This window comes from Ceratotherium simum, chromosome 20 (assembly GCF_057802395.1).
Source record: "Ceratotherium simum simum isolate JZ-2026a chromosome 20, ASM5780239v1, whole genome shotgun sequence".
Classification (NCBI taxonomy): domain Eukaryota; kingdom Metazoa; phylum Chordata; class Mammalia; order Perissodactyla; family Rhinocerotidae; genus Ceratotherium; species Ceratotherium simum.
The window spans coordinates 31,694,299-31,713,916 of NC_141919.1; the positions used below are offsets into that span (position 1 = coordinate 31,694,299).

The following is a 19,618-nucleotide window of genomic DNA, read 5'->3' on the forward strand; positions in this document are numbered from 1 at the left end:
TGTTTTTCACAGGTATAGAAAAAAAAAGTCCTAAAATTTGTATGGATCCACAAAAGACTCAATAGCCAAAGCAATCTTTTTTTTTTTTTGGTGAGGAAGATCAGCCCTGAGCTAACATCCATGTCAATCTTCCTCTTTTTTTTTTGCTGAGGAAGACCGGCTCTGAGCTAACATCTATTGCCAATCCTTCTCCTTTTTTTTCCCCAAAGCCTCAGTAGATAGTTGTATGTCATAGTTGCACATCCTGCTAGTTGCTGTATGTGGGATGCGGCCTCAGCACGGCTGGACAAGCAGTGCGTCGGTGCGCGCCTGGGATCCAAACCCGGGCCACCAGTAGCAGAGCACGCGCACTTAACCGCTAAGCCATGGGGCTGGCCCCAGCCAAAGCAAGCTTGAGAAAGAGGATGAAAGCCGGAGGCATCACACTTCCTGATTGCAAGATACATTACAAAGCTACAGTAATCAAAATAGCGTGCTACTGGCATAACATTCATATACACTAATGCAATATAAACAAGAGCCCAGAAATAAGTCTACGTACATGTGGTCAACAAATATTTGTTGGGGGATTGATAATATTAATATTGGGCAATATTAATAAATAGTAAAATAAATAATTCAATAATATAAATATAAGATTAAGATTAAAATTAATGTATCTTACATATATTAATATATATTTTCTCAAAATATATGGAATTACATTTTCCTTATGTAAATATACATAATTTTTTGTTTCCTAGATGGCAGTTTTATTATTTTTTCAACATTTTTAATTTTATAATTTGTTCTTAAAATTTACTACACTTTATATTTCTCAGTAAAAGATTTAATATGTGAAGATTGGGATGCCCAGTGTCTACATGTTATGAAGCCCATACTCTATAATATGTAGTCCTGGCTACATAATAATGACATGTACGTTGAGCTTTTATCTCTCTCTCACCCGCCTTTTGGAGTAACGTGGGGAAGAGAGAGATCAGCCTAACTTGCAGAGTTTGCTAATGTCATCATAATGTGAAAGCAAGGTGAAAAACGGTGTTCAACTTGCTCAAAACTAGATTTCAACCCAGGTGTAATATGAGCTTGCATCTATTTTTTCCTAAACACAATCCCATTTCTCAGAGAGGCAGCATGCTTAGAACACGACTCTAACGATGTTAATAATAATAAGCCTTTTTTACAGCAGAACTTTTTTCTAACGTACTATTATATGGAATGTTTAGGGAAGAACTTAATGAAATGATGGCTTTGGGAAAGTTTAACTGAAAAAGATTTCAGTTACAGAAACTAAACAACTGAATATAAAGGAAAAAAAGACAAAAAATATAGGTTGAGGAGTAGGTATCACATGCAAAGTGAAAAAAGGTGATTTTGATTAAACTGTGAGTTTGCCAAAGTAAACAAGAAGCTTCCTGTATAAAAAGGTTGTATTTTCAAAAGTGTGCTTGCAAATTCAACCATTTAGAACTAAGTACCAATTTTCCTTTATTTCTTTTCATTTTTTAAAATTAAGATATAACTGATATAACAGCAACTGCACATATTTAAATATTTTTTGATGAGTTTTGACATATGTATACACTTATGAAGGCATCACCACAGTCAGGGAAATAAACAAATCCATCACCTCCAAAAGTCTCCTTCTGCTCTCCCCTCTATTTTTTTTATACTGTGGTAAAAACACTTAATATGAGATCTACCCTCTTTTATTTTTAAGTGCACGATACAGTATTGTTAACCATAGGCACAATGTTGTACAGCAGATCTCTAGCATTTATTCATCTTGCATAGCTGAAACTTTATACTCATTGAAAAGCTTCTCTCCATTTACCTCTCCTCATCCTCCAGCAACCACTATTCTACTCTCTGTTTCTATGAGCTTAACTATTTTAGATCCTTCCTTTAAGTGGAATCATGCAGTATTTGCCTTTTTGTGATTGGTTTATTTCAATTAGCTTAATGTCACCCAGGTTCATCCGTGTTGTTACATACGGCAGTATTTCCTTCTTTTTTTAGGCTAAATAACATTCTATTGTATGTATATCATCTTGTCTTGTCTATATCATTGTCTTTATCCATCCGTTGATGGACATTTAGGTTGATTCCATATGTTGACTATTGTGAATAATGCTGCAATGAACATGAGTATGTGAATATCTTTTCAAGATCTTGATTACATCATTTGCTTTTTTATACACTAACATAAACTCTCTGCAAAGGAAATTAAAAAAAACTATCCCATTTAAAATAGCATCAAAAAAATAAAATACTTAGGAATAAACTTAACCAAGGAGGTGAGGGACTTGTACACTGAAAACTATAAAATAGTGATAGATGAAATGAAAGAAGACACAAATAGATGGAAAAACATCCCATGTTCATGGATTGGAAGACAATATTATTAAGATGTCCACACTACCCAAATCAATCAACAGAGTCAATGCAATCCCCATCAAAATCCCAATGGAATTTGTTACAGAATTAGGGAAACAATTCCAAAATTCATATGGAACCACAAAAGACCTCAAATAGCCAAAGCAATCATGAGAAAGAAAAATAAAGCTGAAGGCATTTACTTCCTGATTTAAAAACATATTACAAAGTTGCAGAAAATAAAACAGTATGGTGCTGACATAAAGACAGACATATAGACCAATGGAATACTTGGTGTAGAGTAATTCTGACCCATTGCAGGAGAGCCCACATCACTGAGTCTCAGTTCCCTCTATTCCAATCTCCAGTTAGCCCCACAGAGCGGCAGGGCTGGCCTTCCAGTTTCCGTTGCTGACAAAGTGGCATGGCTTTCTGCTGCCACCTCATGAGAGTGAGGTAAACATAAATATAGATAGATAGATGAATAGAATAGAATAGCCCAGAAATACACCTATATATATAGGGTCAACTGATCCTCAATAAGGGTGTGAAGAATACACAATGGGAAAAGGATAGTCTCTTCAACAAATGGTGCAGGGAAAACTGTATATCCACATGCAAGAGAATTAAATTGGACACATCTCACATCATTCATAACATGAACACAAAATGGATTAAAGACTTAAATGTAAGACCTGACACTGTAAAACTCCTAGAAGGAAACATAGAGAAAAACCTTGACATTGGTCTTGGCAATGATTTCTTGGATATGACACCAAAAGCTCAATCATCAAAAGCAAGAATAGACAAGTGGGACTATATCAAACTAAAAAGCTTTTGCACAGCACAGGAAACAAATGACAAAATGAAAAGTCAACCTATGGAGTGGGAGAAAATATTTGTAAACTATGTATCTGATAAAGTGTTAATATCCAATATATATAAGGAACTCCCACAACTCAATAGCAAAAAGAAAAAAACAAATAGTCCAATGAAAAAAATGGGCAAGAGACTTGAACAGACATTTATTTGAAGAATACATACAAATGGCCAGCAAGTATATGAAGAGGTGCTCGACATCTCTAATCATCAGGGAAATGCAAATCAAGACCACAATGAGATATCACCTCACACCTGTTAGGATGGCTATCATCAAAGAAGCAACAAGTGTTGGCAAGGATGTGGAGAAATCGAAATCCTTATACACTATTGGTGGGAATGTAAATTGTCACAGGCATAATGAAAAGGAGTATGGAAGTTTTGCAAAATATTAAAAATAGACCTACCATATAAATCAGCAATCCCACATCTGGGTATATATCCAAAGGAATTGAAATCAAGATCTCGAAGAGATATCTGCAATTTTCCTTTAGAGTGGATATTGTCAATAGGAATCAGGTTATGTTCTTGAAAGAAATCTTGCCAAAAATTCCAATTATGAATATTTATCCTTATTTTTCCTCAAAAAAACCACAAGATGGTTTAAACATGGAGAACAAAAGGAAATTGGCTAGAAAGAACAAAATATCTTCTAGGTTATTCTTTTTCAAACTGAATTACATTGTAGTAATCACAAGTAAAGAATAAATGTTTTAACCTTAAGAAGATGGAAAAAAACTTATTTTTGGTATGTTTATTCTTTTCCTTCATCCAATGTTCTATTAAATGCTATAGCAATGTAGATACTAATGCTATCCCAACCCTATTTCAGTGTTCTTTGTAACATGAAAGGAAAGCCATATAAATATATATAATATATTTGCTGAGTCATCATTTTGAAGTTTAAGTCTGATACATATAACAACAATAAAACTGAAAAGTCAATTGTGTGTGTATATATGTGTGTGTGTGTTTATGTGTTTTTAAGCTCCTAGCAGTATAGGGGATATTTGGAAAACCTATCCTAAAAATAAATTTTGTCATATGCACTTTTAGCCAGCAATTGACAGGAGCTTGGCCTCACATTGCCGAAAGCCAAGAGAATCTTTATATCCTTTTCCATATGTTGCATTTTGTCAAGAGACTTGAGAAAGAGAAGTATGCACAGTGTTTGTGAAGGTCTGAGTAAAATTTACTGATAGAAACGGAGTTAAAATGCTGTTTTGTTAAGCAAAAGTATCAAGAAACTGAGAACTTGTTGCAATTAGTATTCCAAGATAAATGAGGAAATATTTAGTCTGACACAGACCAGTGTGGATCAATATGGACCATAAAATTAGCTCACTGGAGTTATTCATTAAATAGACATTTTAAAAGCACCACTGTGGGCTTAGTACTTCATTTGCACTAGGAATACTGAGGCAAATAAAAGACATAGTTCCTCTTCTCAAGGAGTTTTTAACAATGTGCAGTGGTTCCCATCTTTTCTTCAGCGAGAAGTAATGCTCACATGTGTTAATCCATGACTGTGTGTATAGCCAAATTGGCTATAATCTGACAGGATTGGGTAGGGATGTGCTATGGACTGAACTGTGTCTCTTCACAATGTGTATATTGTGGGGCCCGTCTGGTGGTGTAGTGGTTAAGTTCACGCGCTCTGCTTTGGTGGCCTGGGGTTCGAAGGTTCGGATTCTGGGCGTGGACCTACACACTGCTTGTCGAGCCATGCTGTGGCAGGCATCCTACATATAAGGTAGGGGAAGATGGGCACGGATGTTAGCCACGGCCAATCTTCCTTAGCAAAAAGAGGGGGATTGGCAACAGAGGTTAGCTCAGGGCTAATCTTCCACACACACACACACACACACACACACGCACGCACACACACACACACACACACACAATGCATATGTTGAAGCCCTAATCCTCAATATGACTATAGCTAGAGATAAGGCCTGTAAGGCGGTAATTAAGATTAAATGAGGCCATGAGGGTGGGGCCCTAATCCAATAGGACAGGTATCCTTATAAGAAGAAAAGACACCAGAGCATGAGTTTTCTTGCTCCACTTGCAAACAGAGAAAAGACCACATAAGCACATGGTGAGGAGGTGGCCATCTGCAAGCCAAGGAGAGAAGCCTCACCTTGAAACCAACCTGAATGAACCAACCCTGATGGTACATTGATCTTGGACTTCTGACCTCCAGAAATGAGATAAAATAAATTTCTGCTATTTAAGCTGTCCATTCTGTGGTACCTTGCTATGGCAGCCCTTGCAAACTAATGCAGGATGTTTGTACCACAGCATCTCAATAATTTATAAATTCCATGACTATGAATATTAAGTCATGTAAGGTTGCTCCCTACTAGATATATGATCAGTTTCATGTCACAAACCATTTCCTATATACTAGCTATACACTCACCTCTCTCTTTCACACTCAGAAACACATATCTGAAGGAAGGTGAGGGCAATATCACTAAAAACTGATTTTCAATCTATTTTTATGGTAAAAATTAGTTAATAATGAAATGTATTAGTTATTTGTAACAGAAAGAAAATTTCATGATACCTCAAACAGATCACATCAGTGTTAAGCCTTAATGGTTGAGAATAAATAAGCTAGTAGATAGAGAACCAGACAACAAAAGATAATAATACAGAGAGGAATATGGCAACAGATATGCTAAGGCTGTCTGAATTTATACAATAAAAAATAATTGGTGCCAAGAAAAACCCACATTTTAATTATGCCTGTGTATTGTTTTTGTTATATAATTTTAGGCAGAAGGTATCTTCTTAGTTAATGATATATAGATAATTATATAAGGTAAATTTAGTTGTTCTCAACAAATTTTTTTTTATTTTTTTAATCTCTAGTTAAGATCTCTTTAAGGGTAATCAAATAGAGAATTTGAACTCCTTGAACTAGATATTCTGAGTCAAAAGAGGTAATCGCTGTTTTGGTGTCACGAGGAATTTTGGTATTACAATTTGAGTGTCAAACTCTGGTCATCAGGTAAACAGTAACCAGTAAAAAAATGATACCTATAGGGTTCAATTCTGTCCTAGCTGATATGTAAGATGTCTGTTGCGCTGCCAGGCCAAGTTGTGGTGCAATTTTATTATCTCTTCCCATATCTTGTTCCCTCCACAGGAAACAAGATTTAATGATATACTCTCCCTTAACAGGTCCTACTGCTTTCTGCATCATACAACTATGATTTGAGTATTTACCTGTTTTACATTCATGTTTTCTTGGAGCTGCAAAAATAACCTATTGGATATTTTTATGAGTCATTTGGCAAAATTATTTGCCTGCAGAAGCCAATTATCAGTATCAGAACTCATTTTATTAATAGGATAAGAGAAATTGTAACATTGTATACAGTATTGTCAATGCATTAAAAAGTAAATTGTAATCTTTTAAAATTTGATTAATAGAAGGCCTATTACATTGAATATTTCTGCATAAAGAATTAAAACACAAGCACTGATGTTTAATAATACGGGAGGACTTAACACAATAGACAATTACTACAAAAACATTCAAAATATTTTATCATTCTTTTAATAACTGTCCTCTTTAAAATATAGGCTTTCTCCTCATGATTCATGTACTTATTGTCTTTTATCTCTAAAATCTTTTAAATCTCTTTATAGAAAGCTTCAAAGAAAGCAATAAAGGTCAAATGAAACAAGTATAAAATTAGTAACTGTGACCCATCATAAGCATTCCTTTCTCCAAAGTCAAGATTGTATTACAGTCACTTCAGGTTGCTATATACCCTTTAATCAATTTAATACTTTATTTAAAGGAACACATGTACTATGCATGTCAAGCACTACAAGTTGTGGGTACAAAGAAAAGTAAAAGGTAGTTTCTGCCTTCAAAGATCTTAGCGTCTAAGAAAACAACCTTGTAAAGAAAATTCCAATACTATATACTAAGTTAATGGAATAGTAGACTTGTAAATAAAACATGGATAAAGTGCTTCTCCTAGGTTAGGGTTCAAGTTTGCCGGGAGGGAGTAGTGCTTGAAATGAGCCAAGAAAGATGATTGAATTAAATAAATAAAAGAAGGTGGAATTATAGACCCAAAGATAGACTTACATTCTGATATAGCTTCAAGTCATATTGTTAGTTGCACTTGGGAGTGAACTGAAAGCCAACATTTAGGATCTTATTTGAGTTGGTATTGTGTGGAGACTGAAGTAGCAGGGGCACTCATTAAGGTATAAACTTATTTTTAACAATGAAACATATTAATCAGGAAATAAATAATTATTACATTATTAGTATTATCTGTCATTCACATCTTAATATATTATGTATTTGTTTCTGTTTTAACTTATACCAAAAGCAAAAAGATTGATTGCAAAAAAGTAATATTGAATAAACTTGCTGATAAAATTGCTTTGAACTTCCAAGTGGAACAGAATTCAAGTTAGGAAGTTGCCAAAAGAATCTCTGAGGAAAAGTTTACAAACGATTCAAGTAATTTGGGCCTACATTCGACTTTTGCCTTGTTCAAATCTGGATGGTCTTGAAGAAGTAGAAGCCAAGTCTGAATTGCAGGGAAGCCCAATGTCCCTCTGACAACTAAGACATATTACTGCAAAGCCCTATTTTATTTCAAAACACTGGCAAAGAAGGCACGAAAAGCAGGGCAAAAAGTAACTCATTGCTCTTAATACAAATAACAAATGAGGACCTAGCTTACAATGCACAAATATAGGTTCTGGTAGATAGTGTCCCTTTTTCCATGGAAATTTTTAAAGTAAATAAAATATAACTTTTGGTGTCCCAGCCTCTTTGCTGTACGTTTTTTGTACTTTCATGATACGTTAGTGAAAACATGAACTTTATGTTTAGAGAGCCTAGCTTTCCTGATTTGTAAACTTAACATAGTATTTCACAAGACTGTTGAGAGGACTCAACACCTAAAACAAGTCTTGGCCTCAAGTATCACTCAAAATGATAATTTCCCTTTCTGTCCTATCATTGATCTGCTACCACCACAGAAGCCAAGAAGCCTAGTGCTGTCTTTTTCCTCTCCACTCACATTCATATAAAACTCATTTATACAACAATGTAAATGACTAAATTACACCTTCAACTATTACAAACGAAGAGGGAGATTTTACTTTGGCAAGACTCTTGTCTTGCCAAGGCAGATATGTAGCAGCTGAGTGGGAATTTCTAACATCAATATACTGATGAAGGAGAGTGAGGAGACAGGCAGCAGAGCAGATCTCTTGGTATCTTTCAAACATATTTTAATTGTGCTTCTCGAATGGAGGGATTGATTGCCCTAATGCAAAATTGCATCATATTTATATGGTACAAAGAATGCAGTACTTGAAGTCAGGTGGCTGGATTCTCAGAATATCAACTGCTAAAACTGATTAAATCGAAGCAAAACAAAACTAATCTACCACACAACTTTGTAAATACTAAATGGAGATATTATAGAAGGGGTCATATTAGCAATCTTGTCTGACATTTGGTAAACACACAGAAAAGGTGACCTTCTTAACATTCTTGTTATCATATTTGGATTTTTTATTAAAGGAAATTAGGATGCTATTCTTAACTATGCACAGCTGCCTGTACACTGAGGTCTGGGCTCATTTTGGATTATGATCTCTGATTCTGCCTATTTAGGTTAGTGTCCAATGGCTCATCAGTGCCCCATTCTGCACTACATACCTGCCTGCCCACTGAGTTCAATTTCTCTTACACCTTTTTTCCTAGCCTCTCTGATGTCTGTTTATTTCTATGCACTGAATTTATATGTAATCATTAGCAGATAATACAGAACATAATGACACAAGTTATTAGAGGAGACCTACCAAATGCAACCTCACATATTCACAGCTTTCTTTTATTCCCATTTCCAAGCAATACAGACACATGCATGCTCATGCACATGTGCACACACACACACTAGAATCATATTTTATCTTCAAAGCTTTACCATCTGGCTCATATCGAATAAAGTAGATAAACTCATTATTCCATCTTATTACATCTAGTAGCAATAGTTCCAGTTTAGGTGTTTTTTTTTGAAAAGGTATAAAACAAAGTAACAAAACAAGGACATTCACTGGAGGTTAGATTTAATTGTTTTTTGCCTTTTTGGTGAGAAATAATGCTATTTAAGATTCTAGCCCTGCACCAGAAATTCATAGAATTTCAAAATTGTATTAATTTTCATTATACAAATTATTCTACAATCGTAAGACAATAGAGTATAGGCACAAACCAATGCTATTTCATTAAATTATGGTGGCTAAGGACATGAAGCCATCAAAATAATTGTCTTAGCTGTGGATTTCACTCTCAGATTAGAACTGACCTTAGGCGGAATGATGAAGTCTGTCTTCAGAGATGCCCTCCACACTCCAGGGCTACTCCTCCCCAGCTCTGTTATCTGATCCCCAAAAGCTATACCCTGGCAAAGACTCTCAGTTTGGACTGACAATCCTCAGTTCCCTGTTTCTCGACATTTCCCCAGCTCTTCTCCAGATCAGAAGTTATCTTTCCAGTGTCCAGTCATCTGTCTGCTTTCCCAAGGTAAAAAAAAAAAAAAAAAAAAAGATCTATGTTAAAAAATTAGTGTCAACCTCCCCTTCATAATATCATACATGCGTTTTTTACATAACATTTGAAAAACATTTTTGGGGATCATTTACTTATCCACTATCCATGGACCACATCACATAGGAGGTTTTCCATTCCCCTGTGGTATGGGTAGTTACATGATGTCATTAGTCACAATGGTATATAGGGATCAAGCATATCAACGTGAGTTGTAAAAGAAAAGGGCTCCAGATCTGTGCATCCTGGTATAGTAATGAAACACACGGATCTTAAAATCAGTTGGCTTAGAAACTGCCAGTTGGGGAAAGTACATATAATGTCGGGGAATTTACTTAACCTTCTTAAGATTCAGAAAATGGGAAAAATTAAAGCACCCATGCATGGGGTGGCTCTGAGGATTAAGTGGGACAATGCACAGTCCCTCAGTACATGTTAACTAACAACATAATTATCATTATAATTATAATATTTTAAAATAGGAACATGGGGCAAAAAATGGAAATTTCTAGAGTGCACACTATTTGTCAGACATTCTATTGGGCAATTTGTAAATGTGGTATTGTTATATCATAATTATTAGCTTTTTTATTTTTATGCATATTCTTTTCTATCTGATCTGTTATTATTAATTTAAAGCATGTCTTAGTTAAATAAAACCATACACAAAGACTCAAAGAAATAGCTAAATATCTGTCAGGAGAAATAAGTGAATGCATTTATTCTTAGCAGTATTTTTTTTTTTATTTCTTGAAACTGTTAGACTAGGGAAGGGGGAAACAGGAAGGGTAAATGGACATAGAGTACACGGTATGGAGGGAGCCAAATTGTGGGAAAAGGAAGAAGAGCCAACTGTGGTGAGGTCCATGTTCTATAGAGAGAATCAGCACCAAATTAATTTTGAGTGTGTACCTCCTGCCAATGCACCATCTGTGAATAACCCACCATTTACCTGTCCTTTACCTTTGGAAGTCCAAAAACAGAGTCAGTTTTTACACACTTTGTGTAGGGATCAAGGCTAAAGGATAAACTTCAATCTCTAATCAGGACAGAACTAAATGTATCAAGTGCAAATATTAGCTGGGGAACTGGTGTACATCCATCGCTCATGGATGTATTACCTAATTTTATCTCCAGAACAATGCTGAGTAATAGATATTATTAACCTAATTGCACAAGTGAATAACTGAGGCTTAGTTTTCTCCGTTTTAAGTATCTTGCTCAATGTCACATATGTAGTACAGACGAAACATAGATATGTGTCTAAATGATCCCTTGATGTACTTAGGATTAATCCTGCAGTACTGTTATTGCTTTTCCCCATAGAGGTAATGGTGGTAAAGACCTTGGACATAAGAGGAGGGACAAAAAGAAATGTTTTGAAATTCAGTAGGGTAATGTTATGAATTCATATTTTAAAATACGTCCCAGACACAGAAAGACAAATGCTGCATGATCTTACTTATATGTGGAATCTAGAATAGTCAAACTCATGGAAGCAGAGAGTGGAATGGTAGATTCTGGGGACCAGGGAGTGGGCAGGGATGGGGAGATGTTGGTCAGAGGGTACAAAGTTTCAGCTATGCAAGATGAATAAGTTCTGGAGATCTAATGTAGAGCACGGTGAATATACTTAACAATAATGAATGGTATACTTGAAATCTGCTAAAAGGGTAGACCATAAGCATTCTCACCACACACACAAAAAAAGAAAATGTTAACTATCTTAGGTGATGGGTTGGAGGTATATAATTAGTTTGATTGTGGTGATCATTTCACAATGTATATATATGTATATCAAAACATCAAGTTGTACACCTTAAATACATACAAGTTTTATTTGTCAATTATAACTCAACCAAGCTGAAAGAAAACACACCCCATACTCCAAACATATGTATATTTTAATACAATATTTAAGTATTTCTAAAGGTATAAAAAGACAAAGGCAAAAAGAATGGGAGAGGAGACTACAGTAAAAGAAAAAAAATTAAAAAGCAACAGCTAGACAACAGACCTGAAAAAACTGAATCCTGAGACAACTATTTGATAGCAAGAAAGCATCCAAATTGCACTGCAGAATCCCCAAAGTAATCAGTAATTAGTGACGTCAGCTATGTCCTGAGCGACACAGGGGTAAAGATGACAATGGAACCAGAAGGATTTTGGTACGTCATTTTAAGAAGAGATGCACTCCCTAATGATCTCTTCTCTCACTTTGCACAGACAGCTGCCTCTCTATCTTAGTCAGTTTGGGCTGCTATAAAAAGATACCATACTGTGTGCCTTATAAACAACAGAAATTTATTTCTGACAGTTCTGGAGGTTGGGAAGTCCAAGATCAAGGCACCAGCAGATTCAATGTCTGATGAAAGACCTTTGCCTGGTTCACAGATGGCTGTCTTTTTGCTGTGTCCTCACATGGTAAAAGGGGCAGGGGAGCTTTCTGGGGTCACTTTTATAAGGGCACTAATCCCATTCATGAGGGCTTACGACCTAATGACCTAATCACCTACCAAAGAAGCCATTTAAGCCAATTAAGCAAAAGAAAGCTGTAAGACAATACTTCAAACCGAATATATTCAAATAAGCACTCTGAGATATAAAAAACATCCTGAATCAAAGATTCAAAACTTATGAAAATAAATTTTAAATATGGGAAAATAGAAAAATGTAAATATTGATTGAAATCAAGAAAGAAATGGAAGAAAAAGTAACAGAAATAAAGAATGAACTAACAGTTCTGAAAAGTGAGTAGATTCAAATAAAATTTAGTAAGAGGCATTGAAGTGAGGCATCGAAACAATCAAGAGAATTAAAATTGGGTAAAGAAGTAAAAAGATTTGGAAAGAACATGGTGGAAATAGAAGGAAAGCAAAGAGGAAAAAGCTTTCATATTATTTCATTTTCTGAAAAAAAAAAAAACTAATATCGTGCAAAGCGAAAGAAAACTAAGTAATGATAATCTGACAAAACTTTCCTGAAAAAAATAAAGACCTAAATCTACATACTAAAAGGATCTAGAGGGTACTTGAAAAAATTATATCAGAAAGAGCAACTCCAAGACATATACAAATAATTTATTTGATTTCAAATATAAAGGGGGGCCAGCCTGGTGGCGTAGTGGTTAAGTTCGTGCACTCCACTTCGGCGGCTCAGGGTTCGCAGGTTCAGATCTCGGGCGCAGACCAACGCACCACTTATTGAGCCATGCTGTGGCAGCGTCCTATATAATGTAGAGGAAAATGGGCACGGACGTTAGCCCAGGGCCAATCTTCCTCAGCAAAAGAGGAGGATTGGCAACGGATGTTAGCTCAGAGCTAATCTTCCTCACACACACACACAAAATATATAAAGGGAAAACGTTCCTCAAGGCCTCCAGGAAAAATGATCAAGTAACTTACCAAATGTAAAGAAAAATTAGACTGATCCCAGACTGTTCATAACAACACACCAAGTAAAGCTACAATAAAGTAAGATTTAAAAAAAAAATCATGGAAGAAATTAAGTACTATTTATCCAGCCAAGCTGTCCTTTAACTATCAAGGCTACATAAAACAAGTTTTAAAATGCAAGAAATTAGGCAATGCTGCACCCATGAGCCCTTCTTATGGAATCCACTAGAAAAGGAGATTCATTCAACCAATTATGACAGAGAAAACATCAGTAAAAGGACTGATGATGAGCATTTTAATTCATGCAAATACAGATTGAAGACCAAAACAAAGATAGGAACAAGTGGGAAGCTTGTCCTATCTTGTTCCAATGTCCAAATATTACATATTCTCACAAAGTAAAAAAATAATGCAATAGAAAATGGGAGGCAGAGAAGAAAGAAATAGAAAAACAGAACAATTATTGATGTTTATAGAGACAATGGGTGGAATTTAAAAGACATCATCAAAATATGGCAAACTTGAATGTAAAAAAATTACCATCAAAACAAAACATATAAATTATAAACGTATACATATAAATCTTAAACATATCTATATTTGTATTAAAAACATAAGTAATTTATATTTTCCATAAACATAAAAATATAATTAAAAAGAAAAGAACACACAGTTTGTAGAGAAAGAAACGCAGCAAATAAACATATCACATAATTACGAAATATTATTACAGAGTAGGCACCAAATTTTCAATCATATCAGTAAATGTGAATGCACTCAACTCACTTTTCTTTTTGTTAAAAGTAAACAAATTTCTGTTTGGTATATAAAGCAAAATTCATGCTATGCACAAGCGAAACACCTAAAACAAAGTTGTTATGAAAGTCTAGAATAAAGGCATGAGTAAAAGTTTGCCAAGCAAATATAAACAATAAGTACAAAGAGGCAGTGAACCTGACATCATACATAAAATTCAAGCTAAAACAGACAATTGTGAAGAAGAAGGGTACCTTTCAATGCTAAATGCCAAAGTCACAAGAAATATAAAGCTCTTACCAATATGCACCAATTCACATAGCAACCACTTGTATGGAGTAAGTATTTTATGATATACAGAGACGTAAAAAGAAACATCCTAATAATCAGAGACCTTAGTACACCATTTCCAGATCAAGATAGATCAACGGAACAAAAAAAATTTAAGGAGATTTAAGATCTAAATAACATAATCAGGCTGACAATGGATTTTATCAAACTGCATAAACTAGAAACAGAAAATAGCTTCTAAGTATCTATGGCATAGTCACAAAATTTGGTCACATATTAGGCTACAGGAAAACATCAGATTCCATAAAGCAGAAATATTACAAAGAACACTGTATAGCCACAAAGCAACAAAACTTGAAAGTATTAACCCCACCCCCACCCCCACGGGAAGGCTCTCCTGGAAATTAAGAAATATTTGCCCTATTCCAGATTTGCCCTAAGCTGTTTTCATGGCTTCTAGGCTCATAAATAAGATCAAGTCTCAAGAAGGCTTATGTTACTTTGGGGGAAAAAGAGTTGCAGATCGTTACTAATATGTACAAATAGGAAATGGGAGAATATTTCTGGTAATGGATCTTGAGGGTGTTAAACCAGGGAGGATATAGAATACAAATCTGGATAAGAGAGAGTTAGTTGATACCAGGGCACTTTCCCTTCACTCAGGAGTTATCCTGCAAGAACCTCTGGAACTGGTCCCAATATGCTGCTTGCCTTCCTCCTTGAAGCACAGAGAAAAGTGGCTTACCATAATTGTGCTAGGAGCCAGAATTGACAGGGTATCACAAAGAAGATCAAAAAGCTAAAAGAATTAGACATGCTAGAACAGATTTGTAATGTAAGGACTGGTTATTAGAAGACACTCCATTTAGAACTCAAAAAGGAGTTTTCTAGTCAAGGGACTACTGGTACCGGTGGTGGCTGTAGTCTTTTGTAGAATATAGTTGGCAGAAGGGAAGGATTCCATAGAAATGGGCTTTCTGATGTTAGTGGGAATGATAGGATTCTGGAAAAGCAGAGGCCAAATGGCAGCACTCAAGTGTGTGAGGCGCAGTGAACACGATTGCCGTAAAAACAGCAAATTCCTAATGGCGACAAAATGGCTCTAATCTACAGGCATTGAGAAAATAGTTAGCAGGCCAGGATCTTCCTAAGGGAAATATAGATGGGCATTCCACAAGAGCATTGCTCGAACTATATAACCAAAAATGATCAAGAGTGGCTGAAATGTAGATGTCAGAACAAATATCAATCAAATTATTGGATAAATCATTCTGATATGCACACGAAGTGGGAAATCATTCAGTATTGAGAGTGAATGAATGAACATACAAGGAAGAAGCTCAAAAATATTATGCTGACACAGATCAGAGGAGTGTGCATTGTGTATTGTCCAAAGGCAGCTGGAGGTGAATAATACTCCGTTTAGGTATACACATACAGGAATATAGGGTTTAAAACTATAAAAAAGCAAGGACATGATTATACCAAAATTCCAAGAAGGAGTTACTTATTTTATTTCTATTTTATTGAGGTCATAATAGTTTACAACATTGTGAAATTTCAGTTGTACATTATTATTTGTCAGTCATCATATATATGTGCCCCTTTACCCCTTATGCCCACCCTCCAACCCCCTCCCCCTCTGGTAACCACTAATCTGTTCTATTTATCCACGTGTTTGTTTATCTTCCACACGTGAGTGAAATCATATGGTGTTTGTCTTTCTTTGTCTGGCTTATCTCACTTAACCTAATACCCTCAAATTCCATCCATGTTGTTGCAAATGGGACGATTTTTTTTTTTATGTCTGAGTAGTATTCCGTTGTATATATATACCACATCTTCTTTATCCATTCATCAGTCAATGGACACTTGTGTTGCTTCCACATCTTGGCTATAGTGAATAATGCTGCGATGAACACAGGGGTGCATAAGTCTCTTTGAATTGCTGATTTCAAGTTCTTTGGATAAATACTCAGTAGTGGGATAGCTGGGTCATATGGTATTTCTATTTTTAATTTTTTGAGAAATCTCCATACTGTTTTCCACAGTGGCTGCACCAGTTTTCATTCCCACCAGCATTGTACAAGGGTTCCCTAAAAAAATAGGGGATACTTTTGATGACTAAGAAGAGGACACGTGCAGAGAAGGGAAAACAAAGAGCTTCAAAGTTACCTGTAACGTTCCATCTATTAATTTGTTGTTGTGCTTCAAATGGATCTTCAATTAATATAATAATTAAAGAAATTAATTTGATAATATCAATTTAATTAATATACAATTTATGTATGTTTTAAACATCATTTGGTATATATACAGTACATATAAGCAATAATAAAGATGTAAGTCAACAGGAAAATGGATACGTTGTGCTATATTCATAAAAAGAAATATTATGCAGGGTTTAAATTTAATGACTATACTATATGTTTCATCAAGAAGTGTAAATGTCAAACATATAGTATTAAGCAAATAAAGCAAGTTAAATAATTATTTATTTATTTTTTTTGTGAGGCTATCAGCCCTGTGCTAACATTTGCCAATCTTTCTCTTTTTTTGCTGAGGAAGACTGGCCCTGGGCCAACATCTGTGCCCATCTTCCTCCACTTTACATGGGATGCCGCCACAGCATGGCCTGCCAAGCAGTGCGTCCGTGTGCGCCCGGGATCCAGGCCGGTGAACCCTGGGCCGCCGTAGCGGAGCACGGGCACACAACCGCTTGCGCCACTGGGCCTGCCCCTAAATAATTATTTTTAAAATTGCTATTTAAGAAATTCAGGAAATACAACTTGTGATAAGTATAAAATTCAAAAGCCATCAGGACACAATGTCCCATTTAAATTGGATAAAATTTTCGGAAATTGGTAATAAAAAAATGCTAATGAACTAATTTAAAAGACAGCATGAAAATATTTGCAAGTAATATAACATCCAAAGGTTTGACATCTATATTCACCCAGAAGCTAGAAGAACAGTTTTAAAAAGATTGTTAATATCAGACTTCAGTGAGAGAGTGTCAAACAGGTATTTACACCCACTGATGGCAGGAATATAAGCTACATTTTGGAAAGGTTATTTGAGGACTTTAAACGAAAAGTTTCCATATCTAGAGTGTATCCACAAGGATAAACAGACACTTTGACAGTACTTGCCTTTGGGGAGAGGATATAGGTGGCAGGAGGACAGCAAAGGGAAAGGAATTTGCTCTTATTATAGAACATTTTGTACCTTTTATTTTTTTTTATTTTTTATTTATTGCAGTAACATTGGTTTATAACATTGTATAAATTTCAGTTGTACATCATTATACTTCTATTTCTGCATAGATTACATCATGTTCACCACCCAAATACTAATTACAACCCATCACCACTCACATGTGCCGAATTATCCCTTTCACCCTCCCTCCTCCCCCCTTCCCCTCTGGTAACCACCAATCCAATCTCTGTCTCTATGTGTTTGTTTATTGTTAAATGTGTACTAATTATATGAATAGTCTACTTTAAAAGAGGAAAATATTAACGTGATGAAACATAATAAAATGAAACAAGTAAGTGTGTATATTCCTCTATTTTATGTTATTTGTTGTTGTTAGTGCCGTTGAGTTGATTCCTACTCAGAGTTCCCCTGTGTACAGCAGAGCACAACTCTTCCCAGTCTTTTTGTGCCATCCTCTCACCTTCCGGTGCTATATCAGACAATGCTCTGCTGCTATTCATAGGGTTTTCATGGCCAATTTTTTCTTCTTCCTAGTCTGTCTTAGTCTGGATGCTCTGCTGAAACCTGTCCATCATGGGTGACCCTACAGGTATTACCTTTTGGAAATAACCTTTCCAAAACATAACTTACATTCCTGGTATTTGAAATACTGGTGGTACAACTTTCAGCATCACAGCAACACGCAGCTGCCACAGTATGACAACTCACACACGGGTGGTGTGGTTCCCTGACTGGGATAGAACTAAAGCTGTGGTGGTGAGACTGCTGAATCTTAACCACTAGAGCACCAATTTTTTTTATGTTATTACATGGTTGAAAATATAACTAGCATATTTAATGAATGGTTTCACAATACTACTTCTCAGGATATGGTTAAGTTAAAATTTTTATTTAATGTTACTTTTAAAAAGTAACAAGAAAATAAGAGCATGGGTGCTATGCAGACACAGAAAAATTATAAAGGTGGCGTGCAAATGATTACAGATTTGAGTAATTTAAGAGTGCTCTATAACAGCCTAATCTGCAATGCTTCCTTTCCTTGGAGTTACAGGGATTGTATTTTAAAGGGTAAAATATGGAATCTTATCTTTTAATGAGCCCTCTGAATCTAGCAGGCTTCTGGAAAGGTTTGCTTCTATTTTTGTTTTTCCCTTAAAGGGCCTTCCTCAATCAACTCCCTAAATCAAGTGCATCATAGCATTTCTATGTATTTGAAAAGTGCTTTATATAGTGATTTTTATATGTGAAGAGTCTTATATATGATTTCATATATGCTTCTTAATAATTATGAGAAGCAAATGGAGGCTCATTTCACAGCTGGTGTTTGATTCTCAGAGAGGGCAAGTTACTTGTTCAAGGCCACAGTTAAGCAGTAGATTGAAATTTAAACCCAGGCCTTCTAACTTAGCCATCTCTCCACCTCATGATCTCACCTTCTATCTTGTAGTGGGAGATATAGTAAGCAGAAATGTTAATTCTTAGTAATACTGATTTTTTGCTATTATTCAATGTTGTTCATATTTAGCTTCTATTACTGTTTTGTTTTGGATTGTAACACTCCAAAAAAAAAAAGAATCTGGCCTCTATAACATATATAATGCTTAATATTAATATTTAATATTAATATTATTAATATCACAATTATGTCATTGAGAAATTAACAAGAACTCAATGGAAATCAATGAGTGAGCATCACACTTCCCCTCCTTCCAGCTAAGCCAGATGGGCCTAAATGAAATGTACACTTTCCCTATTTTAAGAGTAAAACTCAGCATTATTTTTAATTCAATTACGAAATTAGGAAAATGAGATTTTACTAAACTCAATCCACATTGTATGGTAGCCAGAGTTAACTGAAGGTAATCTAAGAAGAAATATAATATAATAGATATTTAATTAAGTCAAGCTATCTAGATGACTTCTTGACTGAATTTGTCCTTGCATAAGTCATTTCAAATCTCTAGACTAATTTCCTCATCTACAAAAAATGAGTTGGTTATATGCTATCTTATGTCATTCTTAGGTCTGAAATTTTAAAGTTCTTTGTGCAGAAATAAATTAAGAATAGTTGAAAGCACACACACACAGTTTATATATT

At 35.2% G+C, this 19,618-nt stretch overlaps 1 long non-coding RNA gene across 1 annotated transcript in view; it reads right to left on the reverse strand.

Annotated features, from left to right (window-relative positions):
• Positions 1–15,952: 15,952 nt before the first annotated feature.
• Positions 15,953–19,618, reverse strand: part of LOC147914396 (uncharacterized) — a 61,199-nt gene continuing 57,533 nt past the window's right edge. The window contains exon 6 of the long non-coding RNA XR_015555441.1: positions 15,953–16,397. This is a non-coding gene — a long non-coding RNA (uncharacterized LOC147914396). The remainder of the gene's footprint in view (positions 16,398–19,618) is intronic.